The sequence below is a fragment of the Lissotriton vulgaris genome, chromosome 8, assembly GCF_964263255.1.
Source record: "Lissotriton vulgaris chromosome 8, aLisVul1.2, whole genome shotgun sequence".
Classification (NCBI taxonomy): Eukaryota; Metazoa; Chordata; class Amphibia; order Caudata; family Salamandridae; genus Lissotriton; species Lissotriton vulgaris.
The window spans coordinates 442810042-442837001 of NC_141696.1; the positions used below are offsets into that span (position 1 = coordinate 442810042).

Here is a 26960-nt window from a genome sequence, read left to right on the forward strand (position 1 = left end):
GCCCAGGGCCTGGTCCTGACCACGGACAGCTTGGGAGTACCTGTGGGGTAGCCCAGTTGGTCCAGACAGTGGTGTTAGAAGGAACCCCATGAGTTCACCGTGGCGTAGAACAGGAGGTTTCCCCTGCAGTTGCGGGCCCGTGTCCGTGTTCTATCGCCCCAAGCAGGGAAGCCCATTACGGTGGTGATTGGTCTACCCTGGGTTTTGGCTGGAAGGGGGTTGTGTTGGACTTGGCCCTTCTAGCAGGTTCACCCCTCAACTTTTTGCTTTTTTATTGTGAATTGGTGGTAGTGATTTTTGGTTTCTGCGCACTTTCACTGTGTCCCAGTGGAAAGTGTGTGCGCACTCTGAGTGCGTGGAGTAAGGTTGGCCTGCCCTCCCATAGGAATGTATGGGAAATGTCTTTGTCCCTGGTAGTTCCTGATGCGTGAGGTGTGCAGGCTCGAGTTTGTTGTGTGCGATTGAATGCTGCGCAATGATGTGTGCGGCGTGAATCTGTCTAGTGTGGAAGTGCCACTTCTAGACATGGGTGTGTGTGTGCAGTGAGTATGCTGGCACGGGATTGGCTGGAGCTGGCTGGTGAGCCTGGCTCCAGGAGTCTGGATGGGTCTGCCCCGGTGCTGAGTGTTGACATTAGCATGTGTGATGTGAGGGAGGGGTGCACCTGGGTCCTGAATAGGGCTGGGCTTTCCCCACACAATGCTAGCTCCACCCCCTGTGAAATGAAATGAAATGAAATGAAAACAGCACTTTTATAGCGCATGGCTACCCGGGTTACCCTGTGGTGCGTCTAATGTCCCTAGCCCTGCCAGTGAATAGAGTGAGGGGCTGAGCACATCAAGAGTGCTCACAAACCAGCTGCAACTGTTTTTTTCCCTCACCCTGAAGCCAGAAAAAGGATTTTCTAGTATAAGACGGGGCTGTGTCCCCTCACGAAATGATCTCTTCCAGGATCCTATCTGAGGGGGGCTGCTGCTGGGCGCCAGGAGTACCGCCACTTGGACTGCCTCCCTGCCTGGAGGCCCAGTGAGCTGGCTCTGGGCCCAGCCTTGCTCCCCTGCCTGCCAGAACTTTGCTGGAGCTCTATTTTGCTGATAGCGCCTGGGAGCGCTGTATTTTACTTATAGCGCCTGGGAGCGCTTTTATTTTGTCCTTAGCGCTTGAGAGCGTTTCACTTGTTCTTTGTCGGGGCCCACCCGGCATCTGACCCGTTTTAATTGCTGGTTTGGTACCCCGAGCGAGTGCCCACCTCACTTTATATTTAGATTAAAAGAGAGAGCCTACCCCTCATCAGCCCCGTGTTTTCGCCGCCGCAACCCGGCTCCCCAGGAAGTCAGGCAGCCTCTTGTGACGTGGGCAGGGCTTCGAGGCGACCAGGAAGCTGCGCGGCCGCCCAATCACTGCGCGGCCCAAGAGAGAGATACCGCCTCCCAGGATGTCCCTGTGAAGCGCGGGAGGGCCCCTGACTGCTGGGGGCCCAGCAGCGGGAGGAGAGCGGCTGGGAGTGCAGGTGGGCTCCGGTGTCGTAGAGATCCCCGTGCTGCCCAAAGGAGAGTCCCGGAGAGCAAGAGCCCCGAGTGCAGCCTGGCAGCCCAGAGAAGAGTCCGGTGGAGTCCTCCAAAACCGGTGAGTGCATTCGAAGGAGATGGGGGACGTCAGGGCACATTGCCGGTGCCTGCCCCTCCCCTCCAGTCCGAGGTTGGTGGTGCTGAGAGGCCCGTGGGGCCTCACTTGATTCTGAGTCCCCCGAGTGGGACTCCAACAGTGGTGCCAGATTTGTTGAAGAGCCCGAGAGGCTCTTGGCCACATAATTGACCTCGAGTCCCCCGAGCGGGACTCCCACGACCTAAGGGCATTCTGTGTTCGAGCCGAAGAGGCTCCTACTCTCCGCCGAAGGGGCACAGTTGTAATTGGAGCCCACGAGGCTCAGGGGGCATTTTGTTGCTAGAGCCTACGAGGCTACCACGTCGTGCTTGCACCCCATTGTTTATACAGAGCCCTCGAGAGGCTCAAAGGCATCCTTACAAGTTCGAGTCCCCCGAGAGAGACTCCTCCATTCAGGGGCATTCTTTTCTCAGTGGTAGAGCGGCCCCAGAAGGCAGCGGGCCGCTCCCACCTTGCCCCACATTGTGATCGAGCCCGAGAGGCTCTAGGCGCCACAATTGTTTTGGAGACCCCACGAGGGGCTCAGGCGCCCCAGTTGTTTTCGAGAGCCCAGACAGGCTCAAGGGGGCATTCGTCTGGCATGGTAGAGCGGTCCCAGAAGGCAGCGGGCCGTGCCTACCTTGCCCCACATTGTTGTGCAGAGCCAGGGAGGCTCTAGGGGGCATTGCATTGCTTGAGAGCCCAGCGAGGCTCCAAGGGGACAGTCAGTTGGTTTGTTCAGAGCCTGCGGGGCTCCTCAGTTGGCCCCCTCATTATCTACACAGCTGCCCAGCACTTAGTGGGCAGCTGCTCCGTTTAGGCCCCTGACTTTGGGACACAGGGTGTCCTAGCCCTTAGGAGGCCAGTTGGCCTTGGGACAGTCACAGGTGGTGACTAATGTGATTTATGCACAATTGTGTTCTCCTGCACCTCTGAATGTGTTATGATGCTTCATGTGTAATTTGCCTATACCCCTACATGTATTGTGGTTGTTTTCTCCTAGTACAGGTGTTGCTAGGGAGGTCCTGGTTCCCTGTGTAATATTCTCCTAAGGTGGTTATGGTTGCGTAGGTGGTACTCGGAGCGGCACCGGGGTAGGAATAAGGCACTGTCGAGCAGCGGTTACTTGACCGCATCGCAAAACCCTCGTTTCTGCCGGCTCATGAGGCACGTTTTCAGAACCGGGAAAAGACCATTGCCTCTTTTTTCATTTTTCAAGCTTCACATTGGGCCAACTCATGCCCCGAAGCACAAACTGGTAGCCGATTTTTGTTATCAGTTTATAGGACTCTAGGCTATACTACTTAGAACTGAGTACATCCCAGTAGGGACCACCACTGGTCCTGATGATCAGACAGTAGGGGACTGTCTGTGAAACATGTCGACCCGGTAGTTGCTAAATAGCCCTACCTCACAACCCCTTTTTAATATTCCCAGCCAGGGAAGCAAATAAAATTATTTTTTCCACTAGCCAGGAAATGTTTAACTTTTTAAATCACATTATTAGGTCCCTACACCTCACCACCTCCACTGTCACTGCACAAACACATAGTCTCTCACCACAAAATTAAAGTGCTCCCACGTAGCTCGTAGGTCGTAGCACGCCCCGCCCCGTAGAGGGACGCGAAGACCCCCATGATGAAGCATGACACTAAGGGACTCTTAGTGTGTGAGGGGTATTTTAAAAGCACATAGTGCCTTCATCCCACTGGTCCGATGAAGAGCCAACCTCCCTTTCGAATATATATATGAAAACCCTTAAAAATAAACACTTGCACTTTTTCTTGATAGAATCTCTTTGTTTATATGAATCTACCAGGAGGGTGATTCTATCGCTTCCTCTACACTTCCTTTTTTGATTAAATGCTTATTTCCCTCCTTTTCCGGCTCGGGAGTAAAGTATAGTTATTGGGTGATTTTTGTCCCATGCAGGGCTTCCTGTTACATGAATCGCCCTGTAGGATCAATGCACAATGTTGTGATGATTGACTCTTTATTGATCCTTTATTCTACCTTGGAATTTTTTTTAGAAAAAAGTATTACCTTTTCCTAATCAGGACAAAGTTGGCAGAAGAAGAACTGTGTAGATCAGGCCGATGTTCCTGTCACACTCTTCTCTTTAATCATCTGCTTATATGGTTAACCTAGGAGACGTATAGTAGAGAATCACTTATCTGCAATAGCCATTATTGTAATCTTGCTCTCAATCGCATATGTTTAATGTACCTTGGAGCAAACTGCACGGTTTTCTATTTCCCCGTTGTCGTTTCCTGTGTAATCTTCTTATCTTTATTCCAGTAGTTATGTTCTATTTAGAATACAATACAACATATCACTTATTTGTCCCCCTCTGTCAGGAGCTAGTTTGGTTTTCTAAGCTAAACAGGTTAAATGGGTTCTTACCTTGTATTGGATTAAAATTCATCTAACGAGGTATAGCGTCTTTTTTCTGCATTTCACGAACCGGAACCAGAAGGTTGATGTGGAGGCCTCTGATCTCCACCTCTCCCATGTGGCCCCCCCAGCCCTGGAGGGACGCGTCCATCACAACTACGTGCTCCGGTTGGGGTAGGGAGAGGGATCTGCTGCTGACCCAATCGCGGTCTATGAGCCACCACTGCAACTGCCTTGCAGTGCCCTCTGAGATCAAGACATGGTCGGACAAGTTGCCCTGATGCTGGGCCCACTGAAACTTCAGGTCCCACTGCAGAGCCCACATCCGCCACCTGGTGTGATGCACCAGAAGGATGCAGGAGGCCATCAGCCTCAGAAGCCGAAGTGTCAACCTGACCGAGACTCGGGATAACGGCTGAAAGATCGGAATCAGAGCCTGAATATTCCGAACCCGCTGTTCGGGAGGATAAACCCGAAACTGCGCTGAGTCTAGAACTGCGTCGATGAAGAGGAGCTTTTGAGAGGGACACAGGTGATACTTCGGCACATTGATGGAGAACCCCAGCAGGTGCAGGAGGTCGGCCGTAGTCTGGAAGTGGCTGACAACTGTCTGGGGCGAGCCCGCCTTCAACAACCAGTTGTCGAGGTAGGGGAACACTGAAACCCCTAACCTTCGCAGATGAGCTGCGACCACCGCCATCACTTTCGTGAACACCCGTAGGGTGCTGGTAAGGCCGAAGGGGAGCACAGTAAACTGAAAGTGCTCGTGGCCTACCGTGAACTGAAGGTAACACCGGTGGGCCGGCAGGACGGGGATATGAAAACAAGCGTCCTGCAAGTCCAATGCATCCATCCAGTCTCCCGGGTCCAGGGCAGCTAAGACCTGAGCCAGTGTCAGCATCTTGAACTTCTCCTTCCGGAGGAAGCCGTTGACGTTCCGCAGGTCCAAGATAGGGCGTAGGCCCCCTTTGCCCTTCTTGGGAACCAGAAAGTAGTGGAAGTAACAACCACACCCTACTTCTGGCACAGGAACGCGCTCGATGGCCCCCTTGGCCAAGAGGGCTGTAACTTCCTCCTGTAGAAGTTTCAAGTGATCACCCGACACGCGGTTGTACTGCGGTGGCATGGCTGGAGGGGTCACCTCGAAGGGGAGGGAGTAGCCCATTCGGACGATTTGCAGCACCCACCTGTCCGATGTGACAGTGTGCCAGTGGAGGAGGTGATGGCGAACCGTGCCCCCCACTGGCGTCACATGGGCCTGAAAGCTCGGACTAGGAGGGTTTTGAGTTGGATGCTGCAGGGGTAGGTGTGGACTGACCTCGCCGTTGTCCCCGACCGCCGCCGCGGCAGTTACCACGTCCGCCACTGCGCTGGATATTAGTCTGCGGGCTGTGGCTGACAGGATGTGTGGGGGCCCCCTCATTTCCTTGGCCACGAAAGGAGCGAAAGGCAACAGATTGCTGGCGCGGGGCCGAGAGTCCCAGGGACTTGGCTGTAGCCCTGGAGTGCTTAAATCGCTTAAAGCCTTGTCGCCGAAGAGGCAACGGCCATCAAACGTCAGGTCCATAAGGGTGTTTTGGACATCAGCCGTAAAGTTGGCAGACCTCAGCCAGGCGTGGCGATGTATCGCCACCGTTGTTGCCATCGCTCTGCCCAGCGAGTCTGTGGTATCCAGCCCACACCGGATGGAATACCGCGCCGCATCTCGACCCTCCACAAGGGCTTGGGTAAGTTTAGTCCGGACCCTCTCCGGACATTGTGGCAGCACGTCCGTGTCCCACAGAGAGTGGGTGTAATGGCCAAAGAGGCACGCGGTGTTGACGGACCGCAACCTCAAACTAATGGAGGAGAACATCTTCCTACCATACTGTTCGTACCTCTTGGATTCCCGATCGGGGGGAGCCGTCGGGAATGCGGTCTGGGAGTTAGAGGCCTGGATGACCAGGCTCACGGGGTGGGGTGGGTAGTCAGGAAGCAAGGGTCGCCCGGAGCCGTGCGGTGGCGCCTGGCCACGTTTCTATCTACAAGGAACCTGTAGCGGGCTTGGACCAAGTGCCCAGAAGAACGTTTGACAAGGATCCATTAAACGGCAGCAGAGGCTCAGTCGAGCTTGCCTGCGGTTTAAGAACCTCAGTGAGGAGGGGAGACAAAACCAGTGTCTGGGGAGGTGTCCAGACCACTGGCCTACCCTAGCTCACCTGTCCAGTCCTGAGAAGACTGGCACTCATGTGCCAGAGGGTCCTCGGACCCCTCCCAATACTCCTCGCCACCCATCTCCAGAAACTTAGGGTCAAAGGATGGGGCCGGGTCGTAGAAGTAAAAATCTCCTACCGGAGTCGAATAGGGCGCCGGCCCCGAATCGAGGGTAGGACTGGGGTCGACGTCGTCCTGGGAGAGTGCCAGGACACTCTTGGGGCCGGCGTCGGTGAGGTCGTAAGGTCGAGCGGTGACGACCGGGATCCGATACCGGATCCAACGGGACCCTGTGGCCTAACGGAACCGAAGTCGCTGATGGCGCCGGGGTCGAAGCACCCGATGGCACCGGGGCCGAAGCACCCGACGGTGCCGGGGTCGAAGCACCCGGCCCGTGTGGGGACCCAGTCGGGGCCGCTTCGCCCATAGGCACCGCGGAACCCGAAGGAGGAGTGAGCGACCTCATGGCCATGAGGAAGGCCTCGATCTCCTCCGGCTTCGCGTTCTGCCCAGGGACCGGCGGGTATGGAGCAGGCCACGATTCCTGCGGCTCCGGCGGAGCCGCGTAGGCGGTGTCGCCCGAACCCCCGGCCTCGTTGTGGGAGCGTTGGGGGGAGTCAGAAGAGCGATGTCGCCTCTTCTACTTCTTGTGCCTCTTAGCTGAGGACTTCAAGGCCAAAGACTGATGACGACTCCCGGAACTGTGGAGACTCCGGCCCCACGAACGGTCCCTTGACCTCCTTCTGGACCGCGACCTCGAGCGGCGCGGGGCTGACTGCCGGAGCTCGAGTGGCTTGCGGGACCGCTCCCGTCTAACTTTGGATGTCAGGGCCCGGCATTCGGAGCAGGACTTGTCGTCGTGGTCAGGTCCCAGACAGTGAAGTCACCGACGATGGGGGTCGGTAACCGACATCAGTCGGCTACAATCGACGCAGGGTTTGAAGCCGGGCATCCCTACCGGCATCGTCGGAGTCGAGCGACTTCGAAAGATGATCAAAAAGGATTGAAAAAGTTAGTAAAAAATTGACTATGGGTACCACTTTTACCGGATCGGCGCTTGCTGGCGCGGAAAAAAGAAGAACTGATGTCAGCGCGCGAGGGCGGCGTCTAAGTACTCCGGCGACATCATCCCGGCGCCAACGACGCTGACGACGGGCGCGGAGCCGCAGACGACCCCTACTGACACGCAAGGGTACTGCTACGCAAAAGTTTCCGGATCCAGGCTGACGCCTGGGGATATTCTAAGGTAAGGAATCTAATACTAACCTGTTTCTTTCAGATTAATGAAACTGTTCTAACTTTTAAAATCAGCAGTCTTTAATGCACGCCTTTATACCAGATTTGTACTAACTTAAAATCTAGTTGACCCAGCAGTTTCCCTCTGTGACTGGCGGTCAGGGATAGCCATGTGTTATTTACGCAGCTGTGCTCTTGACCAGCAGGCGTCAATTGCTGCACCTTTCCCAGGAAAAAAAAACCTTTTGCTGTATTGTAATGTCCTTTTTCTCTGGTGCTGAAAGTAAGCACGTCACAGTCTATATAAAAACTGAGGCATTTCAAGCCTGTCAAAATCTATCGTTTTGTAATGCCGTGTTTATTTCAGCAGCAACCAATTTACTCAGATGATGTGAATGCCTTTTAATATTTAATATAATGAATCTAAGGAGAATGCTGTAACATTTTGTATTTTAGTCCTAGTTATTGTAAAGCACACAATTTCATTTTTTTCTTCCTTTCTATGAGGCCTATTTTATTCCTATTGAATGTGACTTCTAATTTTATCTTTAGCATTGTGGCAATTTGCACACATGTACAGTTTCTTACTTTGTCAATGTTAATGGTAGTGTGCAGCTATTTAGCATATGTTACATAATTAATTTCTGAACTTAAGACAAAATCCTAACTTTACTACTACTAAATGCCTTCTATGAATACCAAAAGTAGTAAGTTTAAGATTTTGTCTCAGATTAGTTCTGTGCATCGGGCCCTCTATTTACAGACAGCCTGGCCGTGTCAGAGACTCTATCGGGACAGAGGTCCAAATGATTTTGGAAATAGGGGTTATTGAACCTTCAGATAGCCCCTGGGCTAGTCCAGTGGTCAAGGTACCAAAACCTCTCACCAAGGATGGAAAAAGAGAGGAGAGATTTTGCGTGAGCTACAGAGGCTTCAGTGCAGTAACTAGGACTGATGCCCATCCTATTCCAAGGGCAGATGAGCTCATAGATACTTTAGCCTCTGCTAAATATCTGAGTACATTTGACCTTACTGCTAGCTACTGGCAAATCAGACTAGATGAGGATGCCAAGCCACAAACAGTATTTTCAACTCCCAGTAGGCCTTATCAATTTATTGTGATGCCATTTGGCCTGGGAAATGCTGCTGCCATATTTCAGAGGTTGGTGAATACATTTCTCACAAATCAGGAAGCCTATAGTGCAGCATATCTAGATGATATTGCAGTGTTTAGTTCTACCTGGGAGGATCACCCGGTCAAGCTCAGGAATGTTCTGGAGGCCCTGCAGAAATCAGGCCTCACTATTAAGGCCACTGTAGGAAAGTAGGATCCTCTTTTATGGTTACCCCCAATTTGTCTGCCTGGTGTTATGCTGTTTCTGACTGGGATCCTGCTAATCATGACCCCAGTCTCTGTGCTTTCTCCTCTAAATTGGTATCGTAAGTACTTAGGTACATCCCAGATTGGACACTGGTGTCCCCTTATCAGTTCCTAGTAAATGCTACTAAGGTACCCAGGGCATAGGTACACCAGGGGTCTCCCATGGGCTGAAGCATTTATTATGCTACCCATGAGAGAATTCTCAAATTGTGACTACATGGCTGCCATTGCAGCCTGTTTCAGCTGGATCTATCATCCCTTACGACAGATATACATTTTCTGATATCTTAGGTCACTGCACTTACAACCTAAAAGTCACCCCTAAGGCAGGTGTTTCAATCCCGAAAGCAGGGTGCTCGGTTGTGAGTTTGAGGGTGCCCCTGCATGAGCAGGATAACCCTGCAACCTTTGGAGTCCATTCTAAAGGGTTGTAAGTGCATGAGCCATTAAAAGATATAGAGTGGCCATGAGTATTATGCAATGGCTAGCTCTAAACTGTCTGTAACAAACTCTGTCATATTTTGTATTGAACATGTTGGAATCAAACCCCCACACCGTAAACGGTATGGGAGATATGATTCCATGCACAGTAATGCTCCTCCGGGAGGCCCTGAGTGCTCCCGGTTTCAGTCTTCTAGACCCGGACAGCAAACTACGACTGCTGCTGACCAGTCACACAATTCTGCCCTCCTGTTGCTGAGCCAAGCTTGAGCATGGGAAGGCAGAACACTAGGTTTCCTGACACGGGGAGGTGTGACCACCTGCCAGACAGGACTTAGTATATTGCGACAGGGTGGGGGAGCTTGTCAGCACCACTGAGACTGCTTGAAGGGCATATTTGATGCCCTCTTTGAATACTCCAGTTCAAGCCATTAAGATACATAGAGTGGCCATGCATCATCATGCAATGGCAAGCTCTAAAATGGCTGTAACGAACCCTGTCATGTTGGTTGTCAAACATGTTGGAATCATATCTCCAAAGCTCCTTCGGGAGGCCCTCAGTGCTCCTGGTACTAGTCTTCTAGACCTGTTCAGCAAACTATGGCTGCTGCCAACCAGAGACGTGATTCTGCCTTCCAGCTCCCGAGCCAAGCTCGAGGAGAGGATGGCAAGACTATAGGTTGCCTGCCACAAGAAGGTGTGACCACCTCCAAGACAGGACTTAGTGTATTGGGACAGGGTGGGGGTACTTGCCAGAGCCATTGAGACTCCTTGAAGAACAAGTTACTTACCTTCGGTTATGAAGTATCTGTAAGAGACATATGTTGGTTATAGATTCCTTACCTTAGAATTTTGCCTAGGCGTCAACTGGAACCGGAGATTTTTTCTCTAGCAATATCCCTGCGAGTCGGTAGGTGGTCTTGGTCGACTCAGAGTCCGTCATCTGCATTGTGGTTTCCGGGATGACGTTGTGGTGCCTACTGAGTTCTGACACGACTTTCCATGAAAGAAGCGCAGAGCCATACAAGACACTGACCAATGGTACGCCACAACTAGGGCTCTGTAAGGGAGTCCCTATCCCTAGAAATCATTTTGTAGAGCGGGGTGTGTTAGAAATAGGGTTACCAATTCGACGGGGGGTAGCATGGAGCAGAGCGGGCAGGCCAAACTCCTGAGGACATGTGCGAAGTATCCACGCAGTACCCACAGATGACACACCAGGCACAGCACAAAAAGAGACACAACACCGGTTTGGATGAAAAAGAATAACTCATGTTTGTCTCCAACCTGCAAAAGTAAGACACAGTAATCACAATGGGGTGCCAACGGGCACCAGGGCAATGTATTCCAGGGGGATTATTTACAGGGAAAAGGGAAAAGAAAGCAAAAATGTAAGTCCATGAGTTTCCCGGGCTGAAATAAAGACAAAGCGTTATCAAATGACGTGGAACAACAGCACTGTCAATGTGAGGGAAAGAAACACTATGCATCGGCGTTTGGGCAGGTCGGCATGAAATAAAACATTAGGTGTGAAAACACATCATGTATGAACTCATTAGTCCGGTAACACTGTGCACCTAAACATGGCATCAACAACATTAGCAACAGGCCTGAACCACACTAGGCGCAACATCATTGGCATAGCTGCACAATTACACTAGTCCCGGGCATCAGCCATGAGCCTAGGTTCCCTTTGTAAAGGCTAAAACAGGGGACAGCATCCTTAGGCCATCAGGCAGGAACACATTAGGTGGGCACCTACCAGGCCACTACATTAGGTGCGAAACCAGAAGGGGGCATAGGCATCCGCACACTGCACTAGGTGTTAAAACAGTAAAGGGAATTATATCTAGGCCGAAGAGCATCAGCGTGGGGTGATCCAGTGGAAACAGGCATCAATACTTAACCAGTAAATAACATTAGCAGAGTCACCGCTGGCGCCACTGCGCAGTCACAAAGGGGGTCTCCAGATCAAATGCCCCTCAAAACAGTGACCACCAACACTCTGTGTGGCGTAGCCCCACCCCGGGCCTCTCCTGTCGCAGCTGCCCACTTTGCCCACTTTCCAACGAGGCAGCTGTGGTCAACATATTATGCCAGGCAGCACAACTCACGGTGGAGTCCCTCCCAGGACCCTAATGCCAGGGGGCGGGCACTGCCTGTGCCCCGACACACCCCCAACAACCATGCAGCCGAGCCCCACTCACCGGGACCTTGGGGGGAGGAGAGGCTCTCTCTTCCGATGCAAGCTGGGCGGCAGGGCTCTCCCCTCCACCCGGGAGCCCCGCGGGTTACCTGCAGCACTCCCTCGAAGGGGAAGGCGGGGTCGGCTCTCGCTCTCCCTGGGCTTCCTCCAGTCCTGCGGTTGTCACGCGGTAATCTTCCTGCTCCGCTCCGGTTTGGCAGCATGAACGGGGCTCCCTCCTCACCACGGGAGCCCTGCAACACCTCCTGCGGCTTCACCTGGTTTCCCTCCTGGGACCCGGGGCTTCCGTCGGCCTCTTCCGGCTGCTCGGACGAGCAGCCAATCCATTTGCGGCTTTTGGGGGGCGCAGCCGCACGGCCAACCCTTGTGCAGCGGCTGGGGGGGCGTGGTTGGTGACGTTACCGGCGCCCCAGCCTTGTGATGCCGCCCTCTCCGGCTTCCCAGTCCTCGGGCGGCCTACTGCGGCATGACGGCGGCCCTCTCCTGACTCCGGGGGGCCGCGTCGGCAATCTTCAAAGGCGCCTCCTCCTGTCCCAGCGCGGCAAGCTCACTACTGCGGCGGCCCCACCCAGGCTCCAGGAGCCGCAGCGGAGGCCGCAACCAGCAGCGGTACTCTTCTTAATATAGTGCCGGGCCGCAGCCGTAAGTTCAGGCGGCCAGTATGCGGGGTGGGCACCCACTCCTAAATTATTCACGAAGCGGGAGTAATTGATCGCGCCACACTCGGGGTAGGCACCCGCTCGTATCTAGGTGGGCAGTAGGGCAGAAACACGCGGGGTAGGCACCCGCAGCGATTCCCAACAAAATAGCTCCTCTGGGCCACCCAGCGCTTAGGTGAAGCACCACTTCGGGGGCATATATCAGGCAGCAACTCTTCCCAGCAACCAGGGCTTAGTAGGCACAGCGCTTTCTGGCTTCAGGGCACCAGCGTCTTCAGCAATATCGCTTTACCAGCACAGCACTTGATTTAACACGACATGGAAGCATACCAGCAGCCCCTTCCACATAGCGATTAGGCAGGTAGGCCTCAGCTTCTCTTCTCTGGGGCTTGAGGTATAGCGCTTGACAGGCTCAGTTTCTCTTGGCACAGCACTTCCAGCACTGCACACAGCGCAAGGGGGCGGACAGTCCCAACAGCAAACCTCAGGGGCCCCAGGGTAACACTCCTCACCTCGTGGGGGTTGCAGTCCAGCCCCAATATATCGCTTTCCTCTTCAGGGGCTTTCAGGTGCAGCGCTTGCGTGGCGCCAGGTCCCACCAGGCTAAGGGACCTAGGGGGGCCCTCCTTCTCCAGGGGGCCGGATGCAGAGCAGTAGGCACTACTGGGCCATGTCAACAGTTAGTGGGAACTCATAAAAACAGGGCGGTAGGCTTTCACCATTCTCCACTGTAGCGTGGCGCTCCTCCTACACAGCAGCCTGAACTCCTGCAGTGGGGCTTCCACTAGCCCTGGGGATAGCAGAGGGGTTCTAGATGGGTGCAGGGTCCAGCACACAGGCCCAAGTGGCGGTATCCCCTGGCAGCAGGTCTCCTCACGTTCCTGTCCCAGCTCTGCCTCAGCACATGGTGGCACATCCCCCCTTATTTATATCCCCCTCACCCCACCTTCCAGTCAGTGCCAGAGCCTTCTAGAATTCTCAGGCGAACTAGTTCTAACTGGCTCAGGGGGAGGAGTTGAGCACCCTGGGTGCCAGGCTTTCCCTCCAAAAGCGGGGATGGCTGGGTACCTAACATCTAGACCGCTAACCTACTGCAGTCAGGTGGCACAACGCACAACCATGGCATCCATTTTAAATTCAGCATTTCACCAGGGTACATTTTCTTGATGGGGGATTGATAACTGCTCACACCATTGCATTACATTGTCATAGTAACCAGGGCATCTCATACCTCACATGTCCTATACAACTTTATTTACCACGGGGGAGACATTCTAAGGTGGGGGGGGTAAAAAGTTAAAATAAACTGGGGAAACATGGGCCAAGTCCAACTGGGTGGATGGGTGGGGCTGTTAGGAATCTTTAACTAACATATATCTCTTACAGATGCATTGTTACTGAAGGTAAGTAACTTGTTCATCTGAAAGAGACAGTTAGTTATATATTCCTTACTTCAGAATAGATACCCCAGCAATACCATCCACGGACGAAGCACTGAAAACTAAATTCACACCAGAAACTCCTTTAGGACCGAACGGGCAAAGTAGCCATCCCACCGGATTTGACTGTCCATGCAGTAATGTCTGCTAAATGTGTGCATTGATGCCCATGTCGCCGCCTGGTGGATGCCAAGGAGTGGGACTCCAGGTGCCAATGCAGTGATTGCTGCTGTAGCCCTGGTGGATTGAGTACGCAGCCCCACAGTAGGATCTTTTTTAGCTGGAGCATAGCAGATTTTAATGCCATGGACAACCCATCCAAGATGGTATGTTTTTGAACAGCTCTCCCTTTATTAGCACCCACCTATCCAACAAAGAACTGATCCTCCATCCACAAATCTTTGGTGTGGTTAAGGTAGAATGACAGCGCATGTTAGGGTCCAGGTGGTGGAGTTTTTAATTTCCCGCATCACAACTTCTCCAATAAATACCTGTTATAAAAGTGTTGTAGGGAATTTTAATTCACTACACAAGAGCACGAGCACACCCTCATTTTTTATTCCTGACCACTACTGACAAACCAGTAGTTCTTCCTCCAGGTGGAGGTCAGCATATTTACAAAGAAAAATGAGGATGCTGTAACAGTACAGTTAGGCGGAGAACCAAGATATACCGCCAATGGCCTGTGTACATGTATGAGGGGTTTTATGACAGTTCCAACACAAACAAAGACCCTGGTTATACAAGACAAGTGGTCCATTCTCCCCCCTTGTCGATTTTCTTTACTAACCATGGAAACCAAATGGATCACAGTTTCTCTTTCCCTCCTCATTGATTACTAAGGAATTTCTCCTCCTCCATGGAAGGGTGCAGAGGTGGGAAGAAAGCAGGCATTGTGATGGATTAACCTATATGAAAAGGTGAAGCCCCATTGGGTAGAAACAAGGGTCTTGTCCTAAGCACTACTTTGTCCAGATGCACAGAGAAGAACGGGGGCTTTGAAGAGAGAGCTTTAAACTCACTCTCCCTGCGAGCAGAGGTGATGGCAACAATAAAGGGAGGGTTTAGAATAAGGAGTCTGAGAGGACAGTTAAGAAAAGGCTGAAAGGGAGTACATATAAGGTACGTGAAAACAAGAGTCAAGTCCCACTGTGGCTAGCTGTAAATCCAGTAAAAGCCCGGGAACTTCTGTGCTCTGTGACAGATCGCGTTGCCTGCCTGCCCGCGTCGGAAACGCCCACGCCGGAAACCACCGACCCACAGTACCGCCCTCTCCTCGCCTGACGTCACACGCTGTGAGCAGAGCTGAGGGAGAGGGAGAGGGAAACAAGGTGACGAGAAATTCGCATTCCGCGGCTGCCGCGAGGGCCGCGGGTGCCGTGAGGGTCGCGGCAGAGGAACAGTAGCAAGCACTAAGAGAAAAGAAGAACCCATACTGCTCGGAGCTCAAAAGGAGACGAAAAACATTGAGGACGAAAGCGACATAAAACCCAGGGGGCACAGGGGGGCCCCCCTGCTACATATATAATTACTGGACGTGGGGCGCGGCATGGCATGGGCGTAAAGCTGGATCCCACAGACACACAGAGGTAAGTGGGGGAACGGCGAGGTGGTTAAAGCGCTGAACACAACCTTGCGTTTACCTGTATTTTCACCTGTAACTTTAAAACCTTGGAGAGTCACAAGAATAACATATGTTGACTGGACTGCTGCAAACTTAATTAAAGACATTTTATAGGGCACGTTTAAAGCAGTAGGGAGCCTAAAAAAAAAGACCTTTTTCGCCCAGTAGACGCACGTAGTGTCTTTCAACTTCATCCTAATCAACTGGTACAGAGCAAGGATATAACAGAACTCATCAGGGGATACAAGGAAGATCAAGCCCCGGCGAGCTCTAACAGCGCTGGTAGGGAAAGTTAATTATGGCCTCTAAAAAAAAAGTGAAAAAGTTGAGGGAACACAACTTGAGGCCAAGACTTAACGCAGCAAACTCTATAAATGCGACTTGCCCGGAGTACTTGGAAGAGAGCAGTGAGTGTCTCAAAATAACACCGAAAGCCAAAAAGAAAGGACTAAAGAGACCAAAGAAGGCAGCCAAAAATCCGGGTAGTGCAGCGTCAAACTCAATTAAGGAGTTTATGGGGAAACATTTTAAAAAGGTGTTTACACCTGCAAAGACAAAGTCAGAAAAACAAGCAAAGTGGCATCCCCGAATGAAACACAAGAGGGAGAGAAGAACGCAGGTGCATCCCCACCCCCGGAGACACACGCATCGTACTCCCTAAACTTGACCAATCAATCGCTTCAGCTCTTATTAGATCAGGGGGGCTTAATTTCACCACGGCTGTCATCTTCACCACGTATACACTTCTCCTAGAGGGAGAAACCTTGGACAGCCCGTTACCATTGGACAGCCCAATCCCTCAGGTAGGAATGGAGAAAGGAACAGAAACCCACCTGAGTAAAGGGCCAAGCCAGAATAGGAGTCAAAACAGATGCCCATCGGAAGCCGGAAACATGAGTTCAAGAGATTGTGCCGAACTGAACAAAACCTCTGAATTAAACCTCGATCCTAATCGCAATCTCTCATCACTGTCAGCTACATCAATGCTGGACTTAATGTTAATGTTACAAAGGACCTTGCAAGGCCTCTTAAAGGTCACCTTGTCTAATAACTCTATTTTAAAAACTCAGAAAACATATCTTGCTAATATAGAGGGGGAGCTGCGGGGGATTAAATCACATATGCCAAACATGATAAGACAAATCCCTGACCCTGACCCAGAGCCCCTACCTCTGGCACAGGGGGAAACCGTAAAATACCCAAAGGGAGGAGGGTCAGCCTCAAACCGACAAACAACCCAATGAGGTCCACCAGATATATATCTCAAAGTATCCAATGAGGATAATAAGAAGGGCAAAGCAGACAAGACGTGGGCCAATAAATAGAGTAAGAGGTGCAGGAAGTAAACCAGTAAGGAAGGTGAGCCCCTCGGTGGAGGAAGTAGAGGTGATGGAAGAGGAGGATAGGATTACAGGAAAGGAAATAAAGGGTCCCTATCCACAGATGAGCATCCCAAATTCGAAAAATACAAAATGCCAGGGAAAAGGAGGAGGCCCACATAATAACCCCAAACCCCAGAAGAAGTCAGTCGACAACAAACACATAGCCCAGCAGAAGGGGGGGGAGTATCTGGGAGGAAATTTAGAGGCTTAAGTAACACGGGAGGTGAGAGTAAACAGACCCGGCATGCAGTCAGAAAAGGCCAATACGAATGAAGCTTCAGTATCCAACAGGGCGAGGAAAGATGAAAACAACAATATGTGGCTATACCTTGAACAAATTCCGTTAAGGTTAGGGGGAAAAAAGTTAGGTAAGAGGCAGCCCTTAAATAGGTCGCAACTCCTGCAAGGCTTTTCCAAATGCCAGAAGCTGAAAGCGATAGGAACGAGCGACATCAGGGCAGTGGGTTTTAGGCAAAATAGAGAAAGAAAAGAGATCACTAGAATCACGCTGTACTCAAACCTGGTAAAAGACACTATTGAGAAAGCAGCAAACGAGTTACAAAAGGAAGGTATTCGCCTACTAAATAAGAACGAAGTCTTAGTAGAAGTAGAAGGAAAGGGATGACAGGGAAAAAACTTTCTGAATTGCCATGCAGGGCTAGGAAAGAGACAAGTTAGGATATGTGGCCAGGAGGATGAGGAGGAAATGCCACTAGGAAACATAAAAATAGTTGTAAACAACTCAGAGGTAGTACATGGGTGGGGAAACTGGAGTATGGAGTCTGACCAGGGAGGACCCTCATCGAAATACGCTAAAGACCACGTTGATGAAGGTTGGCTTGATGATATTGAATAGGGAAAAGGGACGCCACATAGCATAAGGATAATCTCCTGGAATATAAATGGCCTAGTAAATGACCTGAAACAAAACAATATAAGGGAACTGGGGGAAAATACAGAAATTATGTGTATACAGGAGACCTGGCTATGTGGCAAGTCCCCGACTTTTGATGGTTTCTATCAGCAAAATCGACCTGCAAAGAAATGTAGATTCGGACGATCTGCTGGTGGAATTATGACTCTGGTATAGACTAAGATCATGAAGAAAGTAACAGAAATAAATGTGAAATGCAAATGGCTGTTGGCATGTAGTATAACACTATCAGGGTGTATAAAATTGGATACAATTGTAATGATAAATGTGTACATGCAATGGGCCACCATAGAGCAATATGCAGAGGAAATGGCTCTATTCAAGGAGGATATGGACTACCTTTGCGGAAAATACAGCAGGGATAAGTTTATTCTGGTGGGCGATTTTAATCACAAACCACCCCGAGAATGTTGATTGTTGGTTTCAAGACATATTAGAGGCCCATGAAATACCACTAGCAACTTTCCCTGAACATATAACTAGTGCTAATGATAGGCAGTTGGGAATCTTCCTGGGAACTAAAAACCTATTTTGTTTAAATGGAAGATGCCAGCTAGATTGCCCCGCCAAAAAAACATTTAAACTAGGCTCTCAAATCTGCCCCATAGATTATGCCTTTACCTCACCTTGGAACTTTAGTTTAATCTCGGGATTCAGAATTGTGAATAGAGAAGGAAGCGACCATAACATGGTGACCCTGGAGATCTCGGATGTGCACCTTGACTCTGCCCCAAAGGTTATGGAACAAGAGGTGGAATACCCCAGACGCCGCACAACTAGGCTCACGGATGAATATGTTGCAAAATTAATAAAACTACAACAGAACCTAGACCTGAAGATAGCAAGGGGTCAAAACCTCGAATGGTAGGTAGGAAAAATTGAGGAGGTGATCCAAACTCTTAGTAAAGATATAAATAGAGGCAAAAATAAAAACAAAGCGAAAAGCCTGAAGATTGAGAAATCCTCTGGTTGGTTTACAAGGGAATGCCAGGAGAAAAAAAGGGAAGTTAGGAGAATGACCCGCCGCAAGCAGCTAAAGAGAGATCAAGATAGTACAAACACCCTAGTGGGCTTAAAAAGAGAATATACTATGCTTATCAGAAGGGCAAAAAGGGAATTTAAAGAGGGATGCTGGCAAAAATGACTTGAGGCAATAGAAACGAAGAACTCACGCCACTTCTGGATGTTAGTGCACTCAGGAGCAGATCGCCCTCTAGGGAAAATGAACTGCATAGTAGGAGAGGCAGTATGGGAGGAGTATCTACAGGACCTGTAAAGCCCAGGAAAAGACCGCGAAGAAAATCTGTACACAGACTGGAGCGGTCTGGTAACAGATATAAAACCCAACTTTTCTGCCCAAGAGGTTAAAAAGACGATAAAGGGTTTGAATCTCATAAGAGCGGCAGGACCAGATAATCTCCCGGCACAAAAAATCAAAACTCAGGTAGAGTGGTTGGCGGAATTTTTTGCAAATATGTTTGGAGTCATTCTAGATAATGGGAAACTTCCCGAAAACTGGAATGGAGCTATAATAAGCCCCATTCATAAGAAAGGGGAGATGAAAAACCCAAAAAATTATAGATTAATTAATCTATTGGACATCGGGGAGAAAATATTTGCCAAAATAGTGCTTAGCAAATTAAAGGACTGGGTCGAAGAGAACTCAATTATCCTGGTGGAACAGGGGGGCTTGAAAGAAGGGCACTCCAATGTAGACCACTGTTATGCCCTGTGGGCCCTCGCCCGGAAGTCGATAGAACAAAAGGGGAACCTGTTTTGCTGTCTCGTCGACTTCTGAGCAGCCTTTGATTCAGTGGACCGGGGGAAACTATGGGAGTGCCTGATTGAATACGAAATCCCGGTGTGCTTACTCGAAATCCTGAAAGAATTGCATAGAACACTCTCCCTCTTTCTCTCAGCTCTAGCACCAATCTTCTGGCATTTAGGAAAGATCTGAAGACCCTGCTTTTCATGCAATAAACCGCTCCTTATGAGCTACGCTCACGCGCTCGTCCTTTCCTCCACCCTGGATCTGTGAGGTTCTTTCAGCGCCGGGACACTCCTCGGAGTAGCCGTGCGCTATAAAAGTACCCCCTTAACATTAACATTGACATTAACATTAACATTAGAGGGAACTGGGCCCAAATAATTAAAGATACACAAGGGGCTCTGACAAAGAGGATTGAGATAGGGAACGGGCTGAGACAGGGCTGCGTCTTAGCTCCGCTACTCTTTTCAATACTCCTAGCGGACCTGCCAGCAGCACTAGAGGTGGAAAGAAGCGCGAGCCCGAGGATGAATAATAGAAAGGTCTCATGCTTGCTGTATGCAGATGACCTTGTAATTACTGATCTGACCAAGCTCAAGCTACAAAGAAAATTAAATGCATTCCATGACTACTGTAAGGATAAATTGCTGACAGTGAACATGGAAATAACAAAGACCATACGCTTCGGAAAAGGGTCCAAGAGTTTCAGCTGGCACCTAGATAAAATAAAATTAGAAACGGTAAAAGAATACAAATACCTTGGTCTTTGGTTTGAATCCTCTTTAAAATGGGATATACATTTGGAACACCAAAACGTAAAAGCATCCTCCTCCATTTGTGGCCTGAAAAAATGTAATATAAACTTTGGGGATAAGTCACATAAACCATTATTAAAAGCATATGAGGCCATGATACCGCCCCAAGTACTGTATGGTGCAGAGGTGCTCCTTCTAAGCGGAAAGGGAGGTTGGGATCGGGAGGAAGGTAAGGCCCTGAAAACGTTACTGTCACTACCAACGTCATCAATGATACAGGCAATTAGACTGGAAACAGATATGATTGGGTGGGACACTCAGGCCAAAATGGCGATGGTAAGATTCCGGAAACGCCAATCCCAGGGGGAAGGGGAAAAGGTCTCACATTGGTGTAGTGAGGAAATCCGACACAGTAACCTAAGATGGGCATTAGATGCAAAAAGAAAAATAAAGGAAATAATTGGGAATCTAAATGTTGGAGTAAACCAAAATTCTCTAGATGTGGAGTGCACGAAGTGTGCACTCAGAGCACAAGGAAGAGAGTACTCTAGAAGGCAGGAGATAGGATACCTAAGAAACAAAAAATCTGTGGTTAATATGATAGAACCTTGGGAAAACGAGACGGGGTACCCTTATTAAGAAACACTGCCAAATTACGGTTTTAGGTGGGAGATACTGAAAATCTGAATAGGTACCATTCCCTGGCTAATGGAGGGGAGAGTGAAGGCAGAAATGTTATATCCAGATGGTACATGTAAATGTGGCCTGGGGGTCAAGTGTGAAATGTTGCATATACAACTTGACTGCTTGACATGTCTAGAAGTAGAAGTAAGAAAACGGTTCCTATGACCATTATTTATAAAATGTGGCATAACACAACGAGTACAAGCGACAAACTTACTGATAGGAATGGAAAATCTGGACATAGCAATTGCACTTGGGAACTATCTGAAAGGGGTGAATCGCCTAGCGCAGGAACAGCAAAAGAAATCAAATTGAGGAACCTACTAGTATCCCATTACCAGAAATAAGTAAAACTTAAGATACGAGGGATTACAATCCAATAAGATTTCAGATAGTACCAAAATGAGAAACTTATGGAAATTGCCTCGTTTTTAAATGTAATAACTTCTAGTTTTATTATGTATAGTATGTGTTTTTTAAAATTCTTTTTTGCGATTTTATGTCCCAAAGAATGCCTTTTTTAAAAATTGCATAACATGTAGGAAGCTGCATAGAGAGTAATAGCTTGTTTTTACAAATGTTGTAAGGTTGTTTTTTGTGACGCATTTCTATTTCGATCTCATTGTTTAAAGACTATGGTCTAAATGAACAGAGTTTCTCTCTCTCTCTCTCACTGTGACATTATGAAAGGAGATGGAGGAAACAGATGAGTAATTCCCGTAAAAAAACAAGTACCAATAGGAGACTTGAACAAGGAGGGCTGATTTGGCAGCTGAAAAAAAGCAGAGATAGCTGTAAGATAACCTGTGAGAAAGCCCAGAGCAGAGCCCTGCTGGGCCAAAGAAAGTATATACAAAAGGACCTCTGAAAGAGGGGCAGAAAGGGGATCCACAGCCATTGCTGTGTACCATGCCACAAACTTGCTCCATCTACCAGCGCATACCGATTTAGAGGAGGGACACCTGGCTGCCAAGATGACATTACAGACTTCAGGTGAAAGGTCGAAAGTTGTCAACTGTCGCCGCTCAATGTCCACTCAAGGAGGTGGAGACTGGACAGGTTTGGGTGAAGAACTGTCCCTGCTTGGGTAAGAGGTGTAGCGCAGTGGCCAGGGTGCCTGACAACGGATCATGGGGTACACGGTTTGTAGTGTAGTTCCTATATTCCCAATAGGCTCTGCGCATTGCAATAATATATCCTATAGATCAGACGTAGTAATGAGGTCAACTAGGTCTCTATCGAATATACTAAACTTAATTGTGAGTGTGCCAGCTAACTCAGAGGTCACTAGAAACTTTCTTGAATACACAAGAAAGGATTAGTTTGTTACAACCGCATAAACATGACAACTTTGTTTCCCAAGAATAAGAACATATCTCTCAGAGTCACGGAAACAATAGATAAGTATTTCACTAAGTCAATCGTGCATGCGTCGTGTCTACAGAGTTTGCAGAGAAATAGTGAGGCAGGTGTTTTCAATAAAAAGTTTTTTTGAACAGTCTTCTTTCTCATGCCTGCTACTCTGCCTTTTGTTTGCATACAGGGAGGTTCCTCAGAAGGGGGTTGGCTACAGCCCATTTGAACTTCTGTTCCCTGTCAGAGGAAATGGGCTTCCTCTGACAGGAGAAACTTCTGTTTCCCCTGTCAGAGGACCACTTTGTCTTGTGAAGGAGGGATGGGAGTTACCTCTCAAATCCCCTAAACAGAATATTGTGGAGTATGTACTTGGTCTCCGCTCGAGGATGGTTGAGTACATAAAACGGGCAACTAAAAACCTTGAAGCTAGCCAGGGATTACAGAAAGCCTGGCTTGACCAAAAGGCTGTACTGACTGTTTACCAGCCAGGTCAGAAAGTGTGAGTGTTGGAGCCTGTGGTCCCAGCAGCTCTCCAAGACAAGTGGAGTGGACCCCAAACTATTGTTGAAGAAAAGGGAGAGATTATCTATTTGGTATATCTTGGAACTCCCAGGAGCCCCCATAGGGTGCTTCATGTCAACAGATGGAAACCATATGTTGACAGGGCAGACATGGGCTTGCTCATGGCTACTGATGAAGGACAGGAAGAAGAGAGTGACCCTCTCCCAGACCTGCTGTCTCACAACCCTGATGATGGATTCGTTGATGGAGTAGCCTTGGCAGGCAGCCTCACTGATCAGAAGCAAACTGATTGCAGACAAGTTCTAAATCAGTTTAGACATATGTTTTCACTGACTCCAAGTCAAACTACTTGGTGCACTCATGAAGTGGAGACTGGGGACAGTCTGTCTGCCTGTTAAAAATAAGATTTACTGGCAACCTGATCATGTCAGGTACAGTATCAGGGCAGAAGTCCAGAAAATGTTGGATCTGGGAGTGATTGAACCCTCGGATAGCCTTTCGGCAAGTCCAGTAGTCCCGGTACCCAAACCTCACACCCAGGGTGGTAAGAGAGAGATGAGGTTTTGTGTAGACTACAGAGGTCTCAATGCAGTCACTAGGACTGATGCCTATCCAATACCCAGAGCAGATGAGCTCATAGATATGTTGGCCTCTGTCAAATTTCTGAGCACATTTGATCTAACAGCTGGCTACTGGCAGATCAGACTAGCTGATGATGCAAAGCCAAAAGAACAAGTTACTTACCTTCGGTAACGATATATCTCTAAGAAACAGTAGTTAGTATTAGATTCCTTACCTTAGAATATCCCCAGGCGTCAGACTGGATCCGGAAATGTTTGCGTAGCAGTACTCTTGAACGTCGGTAGGCGTCGTCTGCGGCTCCGTGTCCGTCGTCGGCGTCGTTGGCGCCATGATGAAGTTGTCGGAGTACTTAGACGCCGCCTCCGCGTGCTGACGTCAGTTCTTAGACACAGCTTTTCCACGCCAGAAACGCAGAGCCATGCTAAAAACCAACACTGGTGCCATTGAAACTAGGGCCCTGAAAGGGGATGACCTTAACCCTAGATATCGGTTCGCAGAACGGGGAGGATGGGTGGGGCGGTAAGGAATCTAATACTAACTACTGTTTCTTACAGATATATCGTTACCGAAGGTAAGTAACTTGTTCATCTGAAAGAAACAGGTTAGTATTAGATTCCTTACCTTAGAATAGATACCCCAGCAATACCAACCCCGGTGGTGGGTCTGCGAACCAGTTCAGTTTTTAACGTCTTTATTTCGAAGTTTTTCTTCATAAAAGACAAGCATATAAAATATGTACAAGAAACACACAACAGATATATACAACCATATACAAGCAATTTAAATTATCATAGATCTTGTTTTAAAAAACAATTAAATAGCATAGAAAGACGATTTTTCCAAAATTAATACAAATGTAAAAACATAATTCAAAAATGCAATCCAGGAAGCGTAGATTTAGGACAACACATTTGACATTCAACTATTAGCTCCTTGTAAACACCTTGCTCTGATAATCCAGGCCCACCCAAGATATTTTGCCACCCCTATGGACAGCCATTCGGCTGTGTTATATCTTAGGATTGACAATGCTTCATTGCTCACCCGGGTGTTTAATCTTTTACATATTGGTTTTAGCCATTTGTGGCGTGGTGCACAGTAGGCTGGGCAGGCAAACAGGAAATGCCCTATGGGTTCCTTTTGCTCATAACACCAGGGACAGAACAAGGACGGGTGGTTATGCCACTTATTAGTAAATTCTCTTATTGGCAGCGTCACTACGCGAAACTGATGATACAGTTTCCTATCGGTACTTTTAAGGATAGTGTCCCAATATGTCTCTGTGTGTGGAACCACTTTGTACATCAGAAACATACTTGTCAGGTTACATTTCTGAGAGAGCACAACCTGTTCCTCTTTGACTATGGTCCAGTATAGTAGTTTAAAGTCTTTTTTTGACGGAAAGGTGTGATCTCCCGGCTCTGTCCATAGCATATGGAGACTCATTCTAAATAGGGTGTTCTTAATAGATTTAAACCAAGGTATATCCCCTGCACCTTGTATCGATTTCACATCCAGTATCTCTTTGGCAAACATGGATAGTTCCGGAGTGGACCAAATACGTCTCCATAGCGCAACCATCCTATATTGGGCATGGTGTTTAATAGAATAGAAGCCCATATCTAGCATGAGTGGGAGTGATGGTGTCGATGGTGGAAGACTCACTAGGCTACGAAAGAATTTGTTCTGGATTTTGTCCAGAGCAGCCAGATCTACATTCCTCCATAGGTCAGCCCCATAAAGTACGGCAGTACTAATTTTGGCGCTATAGATTTTGAGCGCCGGTAATACTCTTTTAGTCAGGGAACAACGTTGTTCTTTCACAAGACACCCTGATAATCGTGCAAATTTTAGACTGAGTGCCTCAATTTGTTCCTTCCAACGTAGCCTATAGTCAATAACAACTCCTAAATATGTCATTACCTCTACTTGTTCTAAGCTTGTCCCATTCATGGTTACATGACCCCGCTGGGGTTTGTTCTTTGTCAGGACCATAAACTTTGTATTAGAGACATTAATTTCGAGGTCATTTTGGCTACAGAAGTCCACAAACTTATTTATTGCTAACTTGAGTCCCATCTGCGTTTTTGCCAAGATTAGGGTGTCGTCGGCAAAAATTAAAAGGGGAAATTTGGTCCCACCCAAGGTTGGCGCGTCTGTCGAAGTTGCTGAGAGAAACTGAACAACCTGGTTAATAAAGAGTAAGAATAGGGTAGGGGCCAGAACACAGCCCTGCCTCACTCCACGGGTCACAGGGAAAGAATCGGTCACCTGTCCCCGGCAGCCCCACCTTACTCTGGCAAAGTTTTCCTCATGCAGCCTGATTGTAAACTCGAGAAGGTCAGATGGTATGCCCATTCTCCTTAATGCTGCCCACATCTTTCCTCTGGGGACCAGATCGAACGCAGATTTAAGATCCACGAACGCTGCGTATATTGTGCCTCCTCTTAAAAACACAGTCTTCCAATAGATCATGACGAATCTGAGCACTTGGTCGACTGTGCTTATATTAGCCCTGAAGCCAGCCTGCAGTGGAGACAGGATGTTTTCTTCTGTCATCCAAAACTGGATTCTACCCAACAGCATTCTGGCAATTACCTTCTGCAGGGCGTCAATAAGACTGATGGGGCGATAGTTTCCCGCATTCGTCTTATCGCCTTTTTTATACAAAGGTAGGATCTCAGCCCCTTTCCAAGAGTCAGGAATTCTGACAGCTCTAGCTATGGCATTGGCCAATAAGGTTATGTAGGGGACCCAATTTTCTTGATCATACTTAAAAAGGTCCGCTGGGACACAGTCCATTCCGGGAGCTTTTCCGTTCTGAACTAATTTTAGGGCATTAGCAGCCTCCAATTCCGTGAAGACTAGCTGATCACAAGATGGAGCTGAGGTTGGAGCCCGTATAGTCTCTCCTGAGTTACAGGAGCCCAATTCTGTATTACCAAACTGTGCCGAGAAGTGCATAACCCAAGTCTCCGCCGCAACATGGTTGGCTGGGGTTTGCAGGTCCCCTGTCCCTCCCCATTTCACTACTTGCCCAAATTTTTGCTGGTTAGTGGAAAGGCTGGCCTTATATAAATCTAACCAACGTTGTTCGTCCCAATTTATCTTTGCCTGCTTAAGCACCTTCTTATAATTTGCCCTTTCTTTTCTGACGTCTGTTGCTAGTCTAGTTTTAATAGCAGCTATCAAAGAACTCTGGGCAAGATGACAGGTCTTGTCATACCATTTAGCTCCTATGTGAGACGAGCCAGTTTTCCTCCCTCTACCTGGTTTAATTAAAAGAGTTTTGATTTTGTTAAAAAGGGACTCATGGATCACCCCAATTTGTTCCAGGGACCCCACATCATCTAGTAGAGGCGCGATCAGCTTAGTCGCTGCCGATACCTCTATCGAAACATTATCAATGATGCCAGGGTCTTCCAGAAACCTAGCCCAGCGTACCCTTCTGCAATCATTCGTAAGGACAGCCTCAGCTGTAATTAAATTTGTTGCACTATTTCTCAATAAGTCGCCATTTGCTGATAAGTTTATTACTAGGGGATTGGATCCCTTTCTGGCCTTGCGACTATTTCCATGTCCACTAATAAACTCCAGAACTCCATCTTGATTAAAAGGTAATCAATACGGCTCGAGCTATGACCATTGTCAAAAGTAACATTTCCCACCAGGTCAGATTTTGTCCTCCCATTCGCCGCTCGCAGATCCCATTCTAGGCAGAGACCAAGCCACTGCATAACGGCCTCTGTAACTTTTTTAA

General features: G+C 48.8%; 1 protein-coding gene across 1 annotated transcript in view; it reads right to left on the reverse strand.

Annotated features, from left to right (window-relative positions):
- Positions 1-26960, reverse strand: part of LOC147697156 (uncharacterized) — a 1724744-nt gene that overhangs the window by 921091 nt on the left and 776693 nt on the right. The gene's annotated exons all lie outside the window — the stretch shown is intronic.